Source organism: Peromyscus californicus, unplaced genomic scaffold (assembly GCF_007827085.1).
Source record: "Peromyscus californicus insignis strain IS unplaced genomic scaffold, ASM782708v3 Scaffold_22__1_contigs__length_63687245, whole genome shotgun sequence".
Classification (NCBI taxonomy): Eukaryota; Metazoa; Chordata; class Mammalia; order Rodentia; family Cricetidae; genus Peromyscus; species Peromyscus californicus.
Window position 1 is genome coordinate 17,812,056 of NW_026294525.1, and position 15,693 is coordinate 17,827,748.

Sequence of the window (15,693 nt, forward strand, 5' to 3'; positions counted from 1 at the left end):
ATAGCAGAGGGTTGCCGGACAGTGGCGGCACATGCCGTTAATCCCAGCTCTCGGGACGCAGAGGCAGGCGGATCTCTGTGAGTTTGAGGCCAGCCTGGTCTACAGAGTGAGTTCCAGGACAGGCTCCAAAGCTACACAGAGAAAACCTGTCTTGGAAACAAGCAAACAAAAAGAGCAGAGGGTCTTTTTGGAGGAGGTTCATGGTTTACTTAAGTGAAAAAAAAAAAATTAAATTAAAAAAAAGAGAACTGAGGCCCAAAGCTCACAAGAGGAAGGCCATACTTTGCCCCGAGTCTCCAGTTTACAAATTGGACTGTCAGTCCATCTTCCCACTCTACCGGGCACCTCAACTGCTTCTCTTCTCTGCCCCTCCAGGGACCTCCTTCTTTAGAAATGAATCAACCTCACGCCCCTCCACCCCGTCTTTGGCCCCAGAAGCCTCTCTTCTACTTTTTATGACACTTCCTCTTCCTCCTCCCACAAGGACTCACCATAGCTTCCCTGCATTGTCCAGCTCCCTATACGACACACCAATTCCCACACACTCGGTGCCTCGCCACCCGTCACCAACATTTCGGCGACACACACACACACCACAGAGGCCGCAGCAGGCGCTTTTTGGCTGAAGTACTATTAACTCTGACATTTTGCAAATACCACTCCCTCATTCCGTGAAGTACGTTCAGGCAAGACCCCTTTTCCAACTAGAAAGGACTGGGCAGAAAGTGGGACCCTGTGGTTCCTGCCTCTGCACTACCCTCTACCTGGGAGAGAGTGTGGCCTCTAGTGTGAGAACAAGGTGATTTTCACTTCAAAGGAAGTGATCTTAGCTGATGATGGTCCTAGGACTCCTAAATGCATCTTCGGTTTGAAGACATTTACCTCAGAGTGTTGTCGTTTGGAAACACGGTGTTCCTGGAGTTCAGTCGTATTTGTTACCTCTGCGTCTTCTATTTGTTACTGACTGGAGCTCTATCAGAGTCCACTTTATTCTTACAAATGGCTCTTTCAAGAGCTATGGACACAGCATGTCCAAGGAAGAGCCACAGAGGTAGAGGCCTGTTGGACAATCAGGCTTAGGTGGCACAGGATGCTAAGACGTAGAGAAGGCCAGGTGAACTCAGAAGCCAGGACTCTGAAACTGAACTGGCATGGATTCAGATCCTCTTCCGTCACTGGGAAGAATGGGGAGCCTTAGGCGTGTGTGTTAACTTCTCTCGTGGAAGGATAGACGGCTCCTTGTATTTGAAGCCTGCTACCCGGCAGAGTGGGAAGCCCTGATCGATGGAACACTTCCTCAGCTTGGATGGATGAGGACACTGTGAAGAGGGTAGAGGGAAGATGACTTTCTGACTCTATACCAATCCACCCATGGCCCGCTCCTCAGGGTCTTCTAAGAGGAGGAGCAAGAGAGCTGACTTTTTATATCCCTTCCTATGCCTCTGCCCCCACCTCTCCGAGGACAAGCCTGGTATTTATAGAAATACTATCAGGCTCCATGTGGGTGGATTTGCCTTTCAGAAGACAGGAAACTTGTCTAGGGACAGAGACCTGGTCTAGTCTCCTGACTGTGAATGCATGGAGCCTGTTCACAGCAATCCGTTACCAGAGTCTCTACCTATTGCAAGGCCCCTATAAATACTTATGTCGTCAACAAGGAATGAAGATGTTTAGACTCCTCAGCCCCAGCCCTCAGCTCCCAGCCTTCACCATGCATCAGGGCAAACATCTGAAAAACAGACTGAGCTAGAGTGGCCTGAGGAGATTCTTGGTTCTGGAAAAATAACTCAGAGAGTCTTGTTCTCTCCACAGTCGACTTGAACCAACCTGAACACAACAGGTGTACAAACTGGCTCAAATGCACATTCAGAACATCTGAATTCTATGCTGTTCGTTAGGTCTTAAGGCAGGGTGTAAAGGCCTTGCTGTGGGTTTAGAACTGTGTGGTCACATTCCCTTCTCTTCCTCGCAGTTTGAGTGTGCTCTGTTCCATACTCGGGTACTCTGGAAAGGGTCCCCAGAGCAGCTGCTTCTCATCCTCCTGAGAGCATCTCAAATGCCCATGCTCTTGAGTGCACACACATCACTGCATTGGCTGGGCCCTCTTCTAACAACGGCTCTGGCCACCCATCCGGGGGCCTTCCGGCCCTGCCTTTCACTGCCTTAGCCTACATGGCTGCACAGCAACCCAGACCAACTTTATCTAGAGCAGTGGTTCTCAACCTGTGGGTCACAACCCCCACAAGGGTCTCATATCAGGTACCTTGCATATCAGATACTTGCATTACGATTCATAACAGTAGCAAAATTACAGTTATGAAATAGCAATGAAATAATTTTAGGCTTGGGGTCACCACGACATGAGGAACTGTATTAAAGGGTGGTCGCATTAGGAAGGTTGAGAACCACCGACCTAGAGACTTGACAATACATGCCTTTGTGACTGCATTGATTACCTGGCCCCTCATTGAACTTCACGATGACAAGGAACACAGTCATGAGCACTTACGGAGCTATGCTTTAGCAATGTTTACTATCTGTTTCACATGACATATATTTAACAGTTAAAACTCTGCAAAATGCAAAAACACACAGAGGAAATGACCTGTATCCTCATACTCAGAAAAATTGCTAGTGTTTCGATTTATATCTATCAAATCTCCCCCCCCCCCCAACACACACAATTATAAACATATAATCTCAGTGACATAAAGGGGATTGAACACCATACCTGACTACCTGACCTTCACTTCACTCTGTCAGCGAGGAGGAGCCCACCCCTTCCCTCTGTTGCCTCTCGAGGTCTTCTTTAGAGAAACCCTGGCCCTCTCCATGCATGCTTCTCAAACTGTTTCAAACCCCACTTCTTAAAAGAAGCATCTACAGAAAATTTTCCCATGTCAACAAATACTCTACCAACGGAATAGACCAAAACATTAGCGACTCAACAGCATTCCATCACAGAAGTATGTTGTTATTTACTTAAACAATGTGCCTGTCATCGGACATTTGAATGTCTCCAAACATAAACCAACTCGGATATATACTGTAGCAGATTTATTAACATGTCTAACACAGTCTTTTTCTCTGAACTGATGATTAGATTTTAGAAGGATGGGTTTAAAAAATGTGTCCATCTGCAAGACTTTTGACACACATTACAACTTGCTCTGAGAAATGTGTTGTCTTAACTATATCCCTCACTGTTGCCAGTCCCGAGCATTATATTTTTTTTTTTCCACTTGGATAAATAAAATTGGATCTATCTTGATACTACATAGTTATTTCTTGACTGGGAGGGATGGATGGATGGATGGATGGATGGATGGATGGATGGATGGACGGACTGAAGGCATTCAGAAGAGCAAGAAATGCCAACATGACTAAGAAGAGTCCCCTAAACTTACAAGCGTCACAAGAGAGAAAGTCCAGGGAGGAGAAGTGCCCAGAAATGATGATGATTGATACAGGACAGGAGTGCTGCCATCATCCCTGGGACACGGAAGAGGAGATCTGCATATGGTAAGATGACCCTCAGCTAGGAAAATTCAGACATGCTTTAGTGAGTGGTTAACTCTTGTCATGGGTTTGGGGGGCCACATCCATGTTCCTACATGACCTAGAGGTTAGTGTTGAGATGGTCCCAAAGACGTACTTCCTTGTCCCCTCTGGCCTCAGATGCTCGCCCTATCTAGTTGGACAAAACAGAAGCCAGCTGACGTGGCCTTATAAACAGCATGTGACACCGATCAACAACAGCTTCTGCCCTCCTCTTCTCCAAGCTGGATTTCACCATCTCTCAACCATGGCTGGTCTCCCTCCGTGGTCCAAGAAGTGATGCACTCAGGATCCCTCCCTACCTCGGGGCTGCATTTTGGCTCTGCCTGGGTACACTCGAGATTTTCCCAACACTTGAGGACTGAACCATGTCCAGTCATGATAGGGACCTTTGGGCCACTGTTATTATAGTATCTTTGTGTTTACAAAAAAAAAAAAAAAAAAAATTAGTCTCGCTGAGTTTAGAGCAATCCTGTTCAATTTAAAGCATGCAGCCACATAAAACTTAACACACATTGTGCTCCGCACCCCACTGGATTACAAAGAAGTCAGGCAAGGAGACCCATCTGGTTAGTAAGAAATATTTTGCTTGTTAAAGGGTGACATCATTGCCCTCTGAAAATTAGGAGAATTTTGTCAGCAGATGGAAAAAAACGATGAGATTCCATTCTCCTCCCAAAGGTACCGCGCAACAGTGAAATAATCACTCTGGCAGCTTCCAAATTAACTAGTTGTCGCCAAACTTGAGGAAAGGGGAAAAAGAGGAGGAGGAGGAAGAAGAGAAGATAATTATAGGAGACTTTTATTTGGAAAAAGTATGTGGGAATTTGAGGTAATATTACCATCCCCTACGGGGGAAAGACTGTCAGCACTTAATTCATTTTAAAAACTTTAAAAATTAATAGAGGGCCCAAAGGAACACAAATGTATGTTACCTTCCACAGCATACTCTGGTCTGTTTCCTGGACTCAAGAACATGGAATTACTTTTACCCCTCCCCTAAAATAATGTTGCTATCTTCTTTCTTCCAAAGGGGGAGGGAAAAAACAGATCAAGAGTCCTGTCACCAAGTCTAGGGAGGGAATGGGTACAAGAAGCCCACCACTCCAAACCGACAGTGTCTCTGGAAGCAGAGAAAAGGCCTTTCCTCCTCCCCTGTGGGTGGAAAGGAGGCAATAAGAGGCCTGACTTCCTTTCCATATGGAAAGCCTTGGGTGACATTTCCGCACGATGTCATCCTGTGCATAGGTCAGGGAACTATTTATATGAAGCAGCCTACGGTCACAGTGATCGAAATAAGAAGAGCCAGGCATGTTCGCAGCAGCAGGAGACTTCCCTTGTGAGAGACTGGGGGTGCACCCAATGCACATCCATGATATGAGGCACCCTTAAGATTCTAGCAAAACCCATTCCCCTCATTCTCAAGTGCCCCCGGCTCTCATGTAGCTCCGTGCCATGGATAAGGCTGACTCAGAGCAGTACTGCCAAGTAGGGCAATCATACATGTGCTGGAAAGCCCACTGTTCATTCCCGAAGTGGGAAGTCTCCTTGGGGACTGGGTGTGTTGCAAAGTCACATTAACTTTGGCATCTCAAGACTACTGACTCATGGTTCAGGCACAGTGACTTCTCAGGACAGGGCTGTCGGACAACTTTGTCTAGGCGCATGATGATGCAGAAATACAGAAAACCTAGGGAATCTAGTAACCACAGAGGAAGGGAGGGTGTGGACACCCACCTCTGCCACCAGGCTAGCAGTTGAGCCCAGGTCACTCCTGAAGTCACAATCTATATATCCTTACCATAATTTTGGGTTTGTCTATCGAGTTAACAAGAAGTAACTTTGATTCAAGTTCCAAACTAAAGGGTCCAGGGTCCTATCTAAAAAAAACAACAACAACAACAACAAAAGATCATTAGCATTGAGGAGGTTGTTTGTGGTCACTGAATTATCCAAACCATCAGGGCACAATTGCTGAACACTGAACCACTGGATGGCCTGCTCACAACAGCAAACAGAATGGACAGCCTCCTCTGCCAAAAACGTTACTCAAACCCAGCAAAATAGATTTCACTATTCACAACCAAAGGAAAGAATGTACTTAACACACTGCCTGCTCAAGGTAAGAAACAAACTACCAAAGGCTCCCTCCCACTTTTTCAAAAACCAGACTAGCAAACACCAGAGAATTCGGTCACAATCACAAATCCAGAAAGAAGCAAAGCTCATGACTCTTGCATCTTTCATAACTCAGGAACAGGGGGAACAGAACTGGCAATCAGTGGAGGAAAGGTGAAAAGTTGATAATGAAGCTGCTTGATCAATATTAGACCTCTAGAACTCACTAGAATCGGAGATGTGAATTAAAGGCAGGGTGGCTCTGCTGCCATGAACCAGTGGGCATGAATTGTGACAGGGCGCACTGAACGTAGTCTCGGGAGAGAGAAAACACAGTACAGGTATTTCAATGGAGACCACGTTCTATCGCTTCTCTGGCCTGTCCATCAAGCTATAGCAACAATAAACACAAATGAACTACACAATAAAGACCTCAGCGGGGGATGGGGTAGGGGGAAATCTACTGTTACAGAGCATGGCACACAGTCGAACAGTGACACTTCCCACATCAGCACAAGTAGGAAATGTGACGAGAGCCACCCCAGCATGATCAAGTTGGGGGGAAAAAGGATGACAGATGTGACAAGTAGGAAAGAGGAAGTGGGTAGGGAGAAGGAGCACAAGAGCTTTGGAAAACGGATACAATTTTTTGATCTGTCTTCGCCAGGAGACAGTAGCAGAGTCAGGTGGAAAGTCCAGCTGTTTCACCATGTGAAATGTTTAAGGTTTGCAGTGATGGGTCAGCAGTTAAGTGCACTTGCTCCTCCTGTAGAGAACCCAGGTTTGGTTCTTGGCATTCGTGTGGCAGCTAACAACTGTCTGGAATTCCAATTTCAAGGGATCTGATGCCCTCTTCTGGCCTCCTTGGGTACCAGGCATACATGGCATGGATTTACATGTAGGCGAAACACTCAAACGCATACATTTTTTTTTAAACTTAAAATAATAAGGTCATAAATTTAATTAAATGAGACCTCAAAGATGAGAGAGCTTGCACAGATGATCCAAATTTAAAAGTTACAGACATAAGGAAATAAAAAGCCAACACCTGTTACAGAACATATGTGTGAATAAGAAGGAACTGAGAACAGAATGTCTACCCTGGTAGTCAAAGTACAAAGAAAGAGAAAAAGCTTTGTAACACATAAGTCCGTTTTCTCCTACCACCCACGCCTGACCCTGAGGCTCCCTTTACCTGAGACCCACTTCTCTGTTATCTCCTGGAGAACTACTCAGTATCAGTCACCTTTGCTGGGGAGGTGTCTAAGGGTGCAGTGAACTTCCTGTATGTGCCTGCCATTTATAGGTATATTCCCCATGGCCCACATCCATGCTCTCCATTTGCCTGTCTCCTTTTCCCAACCACAAGTCCATTGTACATAAAGACTGGTGCATGGTAGAACCTCAATAAATGTTTGCCCAATGGGCCATTAGAGGAATGCTCAAGATGGTGTTATTTCATCCACACACTGGGTCAAATGGGCAACGGGGCAAGAGATGAATCACTTAGTTTTAGGAATCTATTATGCAATGCTATTAGCTTTAGACAACTAACAATACAACGTCAGCCCATCAGAGGGTGTGGTGTATGGCCTAAGGATGAGAAAGTGGGACACAGAAGAGAACAGAGGAATACTTTCAACGGCTATTATTCTGTGGAATTAGAATTTGGGTGTGTTAAATATTGCTTCCCTGTTCAAAGCCCTGGGTTCAATCCCCAGCACCCACACCATTTTATTTATTTAGTTTTGCTTTCCAAATGAATATCATTGTCTGTTGCCGACTGTAGTTCTGAGAGTTTGGGGATAATGGGGGACTGTAATGACTGAGTTCAAACGCACTATAAACAAGCGATGGGCGGCCTATGACTTCAATGAGCTGGCTCTGGATGCAGCTTATTGGACCCTGATGCTGGATCCTGTTCATGAACCACAAGAAGGCCTTGTGGCCCAATAAATAAGGCTTGGCACTGGTGCAAATGACTTAATGAAGGCCAGAGATGTGACGAATCAACAACACCGGACAATGATGGCCATCCTCTTTCTCTTCAAACTCCCTGGGGTTCCTCCCTCCAGCAAAGGGAGGAAGAGCCATTGCAAGTCAAAATGCCAAACCCTGACCCAAATTAGATTATATCTGCACTCAGATAGGATCAGTTAGTGAACTATCTCATTTGGTAGTCATGTATTAGGCTGGACAAATGAATCTATGTTTGTATAGGTCAAAAGCCATCGATATCTCTAATTTTATATGGTTTAACCTGATAAAGAAGCAACAGACCAAACTGTATTAAAAGGCTATCAAGTTAAAAATCTCTTTTCAAATAAATACCCTTAGGTTACGCCACACTTGGGCACTTTGTGTTTTATTTGTATGCATGTGGCCCTTGATACATGGAGGAGGGTCCACAGGCCCTACTTCCAACATCCTATAACTGTACAAACAAATGAAAACAAAGATGTCCCTGGTTAGTTTGCAGAGAACCCAAACTCCAGTTATCTCTGGGCCCGTGATGAGAATGCCTTCCGCTTGTGAGAAAGCCAGTCCAACCTTCTGTAAGATCATTTCCACACAGCTAACTGCTCACTCTTCACAAGTGGTACTGAAATCACACCAGACCTCCTCCTAAATCTGCTGACAGAGCAAAAACATACTGTGGCAGAAAACCAACTGCGCATGTGTCTGGAAAGAGTAGAGAAACTCAGCAGGCATTTGTATGTTAAGTTTTTTCCAATATGCTACTGACATGTACACGTAGTGGCATGTGCAAAAATAGCACTTTATGGGGGAACTCGGGCATTTCAAGGGTGACAGCCAATGGAAAAGGACAGATGATCTTCCCATGGAGTAACAAAAGATGACATCCATTAGGGATTTACTGCGCTCTGCCATTAACCCTCACAGGGCAGATAGGATTAGTTGATCTGCCACAGCAGCAGAGCTGACAGGGGAGTGAGTGGGATCTGGATCCAGGTCTGATTCATGTCTGAGCTTACCCAGCCCTGCTCCCACGCTGGGTGAATACTGGCTTCCAGAGGCTGGTGGAGGCAAGTACCTCCTTCTTGGCTAACTTCACTTCTTCATGGCGATCTTAAGGGACTCATGAAATACATGCCTCAGACTCTGGCCCTGGTCCCAGGGAGAAAGCTGGGAACAGGAGGGGACAGTGTTGAGTAAACAACAGGAAGTGGGGAAAGACCAACAGGAAGTCCTCACAGCCACCGCTCTCAGCTTGCAGCCACTTGGAATTTGGAGCAAATTCTTAAATTCTCAGAAACCTCTCACTACAGGGGTAAGGAGGTAGCTCAGCCAGTTAAAAGTTCTAACCACGCAAGCCGTAAGATCTGAGTTCAATGCTCATAACCCACATAAAAAGCTAGAGGTGGTGACTTGCATCTGTAATCCCACACTCTTGCAGCAAGATGGGAGGGCAGAAGACAGGAGAATCACCAGGAAGCTGGGGCCAGGGAGCCTGGAGAACCACATAGTGGGGCAGCACAAACAGGAGGGACAGGGCTTACAAGGGAGAAGCCAAGAACCAACTGCCTGAAGTTGTTCTCTGACCTGTGCATATCCACCATGGCTATATACACACCTCTCTCCCTCTCCCTCTCCCTCTCCGTCTCCCTCTCCCCCTAAATCCCCGGATAGATAAACAAATAATACTTCACATATGTAGGATTTCTCTTGTTTCCTATCTCACTCAAAAGCGGAAACCGAGGGAGCTATTTCTTCTACAATAGGAACTGGAAAGGTCCTATTTGGCTATTACTTTGGTTCCAAAGCCCCTGATAAAATACAGGGTACCATTCCTTCCTATATCATCTCACTCGGCTAAACAAACCGAAACTTTACTGAAATTATTCTTAAAAGGCAAACTAATCTTCTAAAAGCTTTGAGGATGTATTAAAAGACCAGAATCAGTAGCAATTCTCCTCCTCCTCCTCCTCCTCCTCCTCCTCCTCCTCCTCCTCCTCCTCTTCCTTCTTGTCTTTTTTTTAACAGTCACATTTAGAAAGATTCAGAAGAGGGCTAATGATCTGGATGCTAAGGTGGCATTCTTGCCCAGCATGTGCAAGGCCCAGGGTTCAATCCCCAGCAAAGAATGGGGGATGCCTGCCCCAGCTGGATGATAACGGCCCTCTGGTAACTATGGCCAAGCCTGGTTTCTCTTCCTTCCTGTTCATCCTACAAGTGAAATGGGTCCACTCATCTTCTGTCGGTGAAATGAAGACCTGACACATAGGTCCAACCACCCATGTTCAAGTTCACCAGCTACTATTACGTTAAAGCTTCAACATTAGAGCCAGTTTTCAGCCATAAGGTACTTATAAGGTATCTTGCTAATTTTTTTTCTTTTTTTAAAGATTTATTTTATTTATTATGTATACAGTGTTCTGCCTGCATGTTACTTTGCAGGCCAGAAGAGGTCACCAGATCTAATTGCAGGTGGTTGTGAGCCACCATGTGGTTGCTGGGAATTGAACTCAGGACCTCTGGAAGAGCAGTCAGTGCTCTTAACCACTGAGCCATCTCTCCAGCCCGGTATCTTGCTAATTTGAACCTTTTGGGGATGAAGCAAGTGTTACACAAAAGTTCCCATGGCAAAGAAATACACAGGGAAGGTAGAAACCATAGAAAGTCACACTCACTCGGATACCCGAGAGAATTTTACACCTTGCATCTAGCCTCTCTTAAATGTCCTCCTCATCAAGCAAGACAATATAAAAGAAGACAGTGGAAACAGGGCCAAGCGTTTTTTTGGAGAAAATGGGTCCTGGATTGCCAACTCTGAAGCTGTGATACATGTGGATCTTTATGCATCATTTATGTGCCCAATAAATATTCATTAACCATCCAAATTGGTGAAAATATAAAAATCATATATTTTTCAACTGAGGATTATTTATAGAAGGGAGATTTTGTAAATTTACAAGCTGTCACCCAAAGTTCCCTTTTGAGTCTTACTTCCCAATGTGATGAAGCCAATGATATTGGTTCATGATTTTCTTTGAATGCTTTTGAATATAAAAATCCCATTTTTGACAAACATTAACTTATAGATGTTAGTTCTCTCTGGTAAAAAACAAACATATTTAAAATAAACACATTGAAAATAGCCCAGTTAGAAGTTAGGCAAGAGAGCACACACCTGTTGTCAAAGATAATTGGGAGCTGAGGCAGGAGGGTTGCTTGATCTCAGGAGTTAAGGACAAGCCAGGACAACATAGAACCCCCACCCACCCACCCCCACACACATATACACATCTCAAAAAAGAAAAAATAAGCCCATGAGAAGAGGGAGAGGAGAAGGAAGAGGAGGAGAGATTCAACCCAGAATGGCAGACTCTAGATTCTAAAAAGGGCACTGGATGTGCACAGAAAAATGCTATCACTCTGTTCCCCCAAAGTCTAAAAATGCAACCTACTCAGGACAGGTGAGTTGCATAGTGTGGTTACACGGTTAGCCAACTCTTTTCCATAGTAAAATCAGGCCATTTGTTCCCAGAACTGATATGAAGAACCTATGTGGGGTGTTCTAGCTTTCTTTCAGCACACAACAAAATAGCTAATGATGTTCTAGAAAGTTCTAATATAGATTTCCCTCTTGCAACATCAAGCCTGATTCTTCCAGCTTAAAGACAATGCCTGTTAGTGGGGCACAAGAAATAACTTTGAACAGCCTACACCATGGGCTGCCAGCATGATACAGGGGGACAGAGTGCTCGTTAAGTATGCAAAAGGCCTTGGGTTCTATCCTTAGTGCTATATACAAAAAAAGCAACAAAACCACCTGAGTTAAACCTAGCCACTGAAATTCTGTGGCTTATAATTTTAGACCATTTCCAAAGCCTTGACAGATTCCACCCCAAACATAATATACTGAGGGCATATTTAGTGCAGACCTTCCTTGAGAGTCTTCCATCAACACTTAAAATAGCATCCTCAGGAGAGGCCGCCTGGCATTTTGTCTCCTTGTTGCTCAAATTTTTGGAAATAGTGTGCCCACAGGGCTCTCCTGAACCTCAAACCAGGTTAGCAGTCATATTTATAGCTGGAATGAAAGGCTAGGGAGAGATGCATTCCCGGAGATGAGGCGTGATAATGCCCGGGTCCTAACTCCGCAACGCTCCCTTACGTGGAGATCTCCTGACCCAGACTCTAAATCTCCTCAAGTGTGGGAGTGTTACCTCTCACAGGATGATTTGCTTCACAAAACAACAGACTTCACCATAGATTCTTTGCCCTACAAAGAACCCCAGCCTCAGAAACACGATTCCAAATTTTTCTACAACATTTTATGCCACGTGAAACAACCAAGGTGCTTATCTAAAACAGGTTAGCATCACTCCATGAGCCCTTCAGCTTTGTCACTGCCTTGGCTTTGCACATGATAATCTATTTGAAATAATTTAAATAACACATTCCACTGCATAGCTTGGCTTTTTTAGGAAGAACTTTCCTTAATGTTAGAGCACCAAACCCAATTCATCAACTCTGATCCATCAGCTTTGTGAAAATATAAGATCAATTATTTACTAAGACTTCTGCCATAATAACTACATAATAGAGTATAATTTATTAACTAAATGTTAATTTAATTCATTCAATGTGACTTCTAGACTTGTTTTTTATTTATATAAATGAGTGTGTCTATGCATGCATGTGTGTGCTATCTGTGCATACACCTGCAGAGGCCAGAAGAGGGCATCAGATCCCCTGGAGCTTGGTTACAGGTAGTAACCACTGGATGTGGGCACCAGGAACTGAACTTGGGACCTATGGCGAAGTAGCGCGGGCTCTTAACTGCTGAGCCATCTCTCTAGTCCCTGAGACGTGTTCTTAACAAGAAGGTAAGCTGAACCTGAAGGCACAAAATTGACAGCCCCAAACAACAATGCTTATAACCCTCCACCTGGCAGGAAGCAAACAGGAAAAAAAAAATTTACTAAAATGAATTGAAAGAAAAATATTTAAGTAAACATTCAACTATTTAAGAAGGAATACAATTAAATTCTTAACCAGAGCCCCCTTTAAATACTCCAACATGGACAACAGAAGTTCATTATTAACGAAATCCAGCACAGAACAGATGCTCCTCTGGCGAGGAGAAAGCTATTTTTCACTTCCCCTGGTAACTATCTTTAGAACTTTACACTCTTAGAAACTAGAAATGCGCATATGGATTTATTATGAGGTAACACGCAATTATCTCATGTCAGCTATGGGGGCAGGGGAGCCTATGAAATCAGTGCAAATGACATCCTGAGGCATGCCAGGCATCAATATAGGCATTGAGGTCTGGTGACAAAGGCCTTATGATCCCCTGGGACTTTCAAGGTCTGGGCATTCCCGACTATGACCAGTGAGCTATTTCCATCTCTGTATAGAAAGGAATTGATAGAAAACTGAAAATTGCCTAATTTGGGATGGTGGGGCAGGGCGAGAAGGGGGTCATCACAATGGAAATTCTCTGACATTAACGGCCTGGGATGGAGGCAATTTCAGAATAATGATGGAATATTGGGGGGTGTGGGGTGTCGATTTCAGTCTCCTTCAAAACACAGGGAAGGATTAAGTTGGGTAAGGGGCAAAATCACACAAGTCAGGACTGCAACCAAGTTGAAGCCAACTTCAGGGACAACGCTTGTTGGTCACAGTTCTGCACATGAGGCATGATTAAGAGGGTGTGAGGATCTGTAGCAAGTCAACTGGCCAAGCACACAGCTTTAGTAAACTCACTTCCTTAGTACAGGCCCCACCATCACCATCTATACCCCCGTCCCACAAAGAGAAGTTGTTCTTTACAGTTTCTAGAAGATGGTGCTCTATGTGGAGGGAATGTATGGAATTCATGGCCCTTCTTGGGACTGCGACAGAGTGCATTTATTTTGGGAGCCATGTAAAGAGAAACAGTTTGGTAAGAAGTTACTAATAGAATTGTGTTTCTGGCACCCTGGATTTGTGTGTGCAAATATGAATGTGATTTTAATACCTGCACTAAAGGGTAAGCTCTGTTGAGGTGGGGCCTCTCTTTTTCCTGAAGAGCTAGCTTTATGCTTGCTTCCAAGCCAAGTCCATGCAGAGCTCCAGATGAAATGTCCAAGAGGATAAAATGCCCAGTGCTTCCAACACTCATTCGATTCTGAGAGTTTGCAGGTAGGTGATGGCTCTCAGGGACCCTCTTAAAGGGATTCAACAAGCCAACAATGTCAATGAAATAATGCTTTCTTGGCAGGCTGTACATTAACTTCTTTCCTAGATGACTCAAGACTAGTTGCTTGCAGTCTAGGTATGTGAAGTTTGACAACAATCCTGTTTCTCTGAGTGGACAAAGTCAACCTTGCCCTTGATTAGATGGTACTGATCAGGACAGAACACAGTGGGCTTGATACTAAAGAACCCGCTATGGACCGCTGAGTGTCTGTCTTCTCTCTCAGTTTGAGTTTGAATCACACCCATCTTGAGTTACTGTATTTATTCTCCATGATTCGCGTTGGGTTCATGATATACACTTCTTCGTCTTTGGGATTTGGGATGAGAGACCCAGAGTCATATTCAAAACCATGGACATGGTTCTTTGATGACCTCATAGTCTCAGGACCCAAGGCTGGCTAGTGTGGGACACATTTATTATTATAAAATGGTGCCATTCTGGTCTATCAGCAAATGGGGCGTGGCTTTCGAATTCACAGTCCTTCAGCGGCAATGGAAATCTAGTGTTTGTTTTGGAAATTGGGAAGAAGAAGGCAGTGAAAGGGGTTATTTACTTCTCATAAACTATCATTTGTTGCTTAGACACAAAGCAAAGTCAAGACTCAACCTGTAGCAAGCCCCCAAAGCATGCTCCTTAGAGATAGGAGCAAGGAGGATGAACGCTAGGTAAAATGAAGCTTTGCTCAGGTGAGCTGGACACTGGGCTGGGCTCTCTCTGCAGAGGAAAGAACACAGCATGCCTGCCTTGCTCTAGGAGCCTGCTGTTTGCAGGGAGGCTGAGAGAGGTACAATTACTTCTCATACTCTAGGATAACTGCTTAGGGTTGATGTATTAAATCTGGCTCAACAAAAGCGTGAAATGGGAAGCAATAAATGTGTTGTGGGAGGCTACGGGAAGTTTTATAGAGGAAGTTAAGAACTGGGCTTCACCATGAAGAATGCAAGCAAGCATTTTCAGCAGGGGGAAAAAATGGAAGGCACATTTTAGGTAGGAAAAAAAAAATGTGTGGGTTAAACTCAGAAATATGAAAAGCCCAAGGTTTGTTCAGTAATGAATATGGGGACCAGTGTGGCTGGAATGAAGGTTATTGGGCGTGGGGGTAAAAGATGAGATCAGAGAAAATGATCAAGCCAGATCACACAGGGCCTTGGGTGTGCCCCAAAATATGGAATTTATCTTATACAAAATAAGGAAACATCAGGCTTTTTATAAAAACATATAATTTTTTTAAAAAGATCTTAAAAAGACAAAGTTAGTTCCAGAAAGACTGGCTATATCGGGCATAGATGGGAGCCTAAGGTCAAGGGCGGGCGGAGAGCGGCCTCCTAAAGTTAGCAGGTGACCTACCAAACAAAACAATTCTATAAGATATGACACCAGGGAACTCCCTCCATTCTTGCTCCATATTGTTTGAAGATGGCCCTGTGCAGCAAAATTCTAGACTATAATTCCTGTAACCGTAGTGAAACCCTTAGTTTAAAATGAACCATTTGGGTCATATTAGGACAATCTCAATAATAAAAGACATTCCAGTGGGAAAGGAAGATGTTCAGTTGCCTTTCTGAGGGTGATGCAATCTTATGAGGGGAAAGCCCTCATATCACACACCAGCGTGGACATGCACACACCATCAGAGAAAACAGACGGAAACAGCAAAGCTGGAGGACAGGGCCGAGGCAATGAGGTTACGCTGCACTCGGACACAAAGTACTGAACAGTCGGCTGAGGGAATTAGGAAAACGATTCCACTCACAAAAGCATGAAAAATATTCAAAACTCAGGAACAGACATAATCAAAA

The 15,693-nt window shown here is 44.4% G+C and overlaps 1 protein-coding gene across 3 annotated transcripts in view; it reads right to left on the minus strand.

Annotated features, from left to right (window-relative positions):
- Nucleotides 1-15,693, minus strand: part of Sash1 (SAM and SH3 domain containing 1) — a 175,123-nt gene that overhangs the window by 41,981 nt on the left and 117,449 nt on the right. The window lies entirely within an intron of this gene.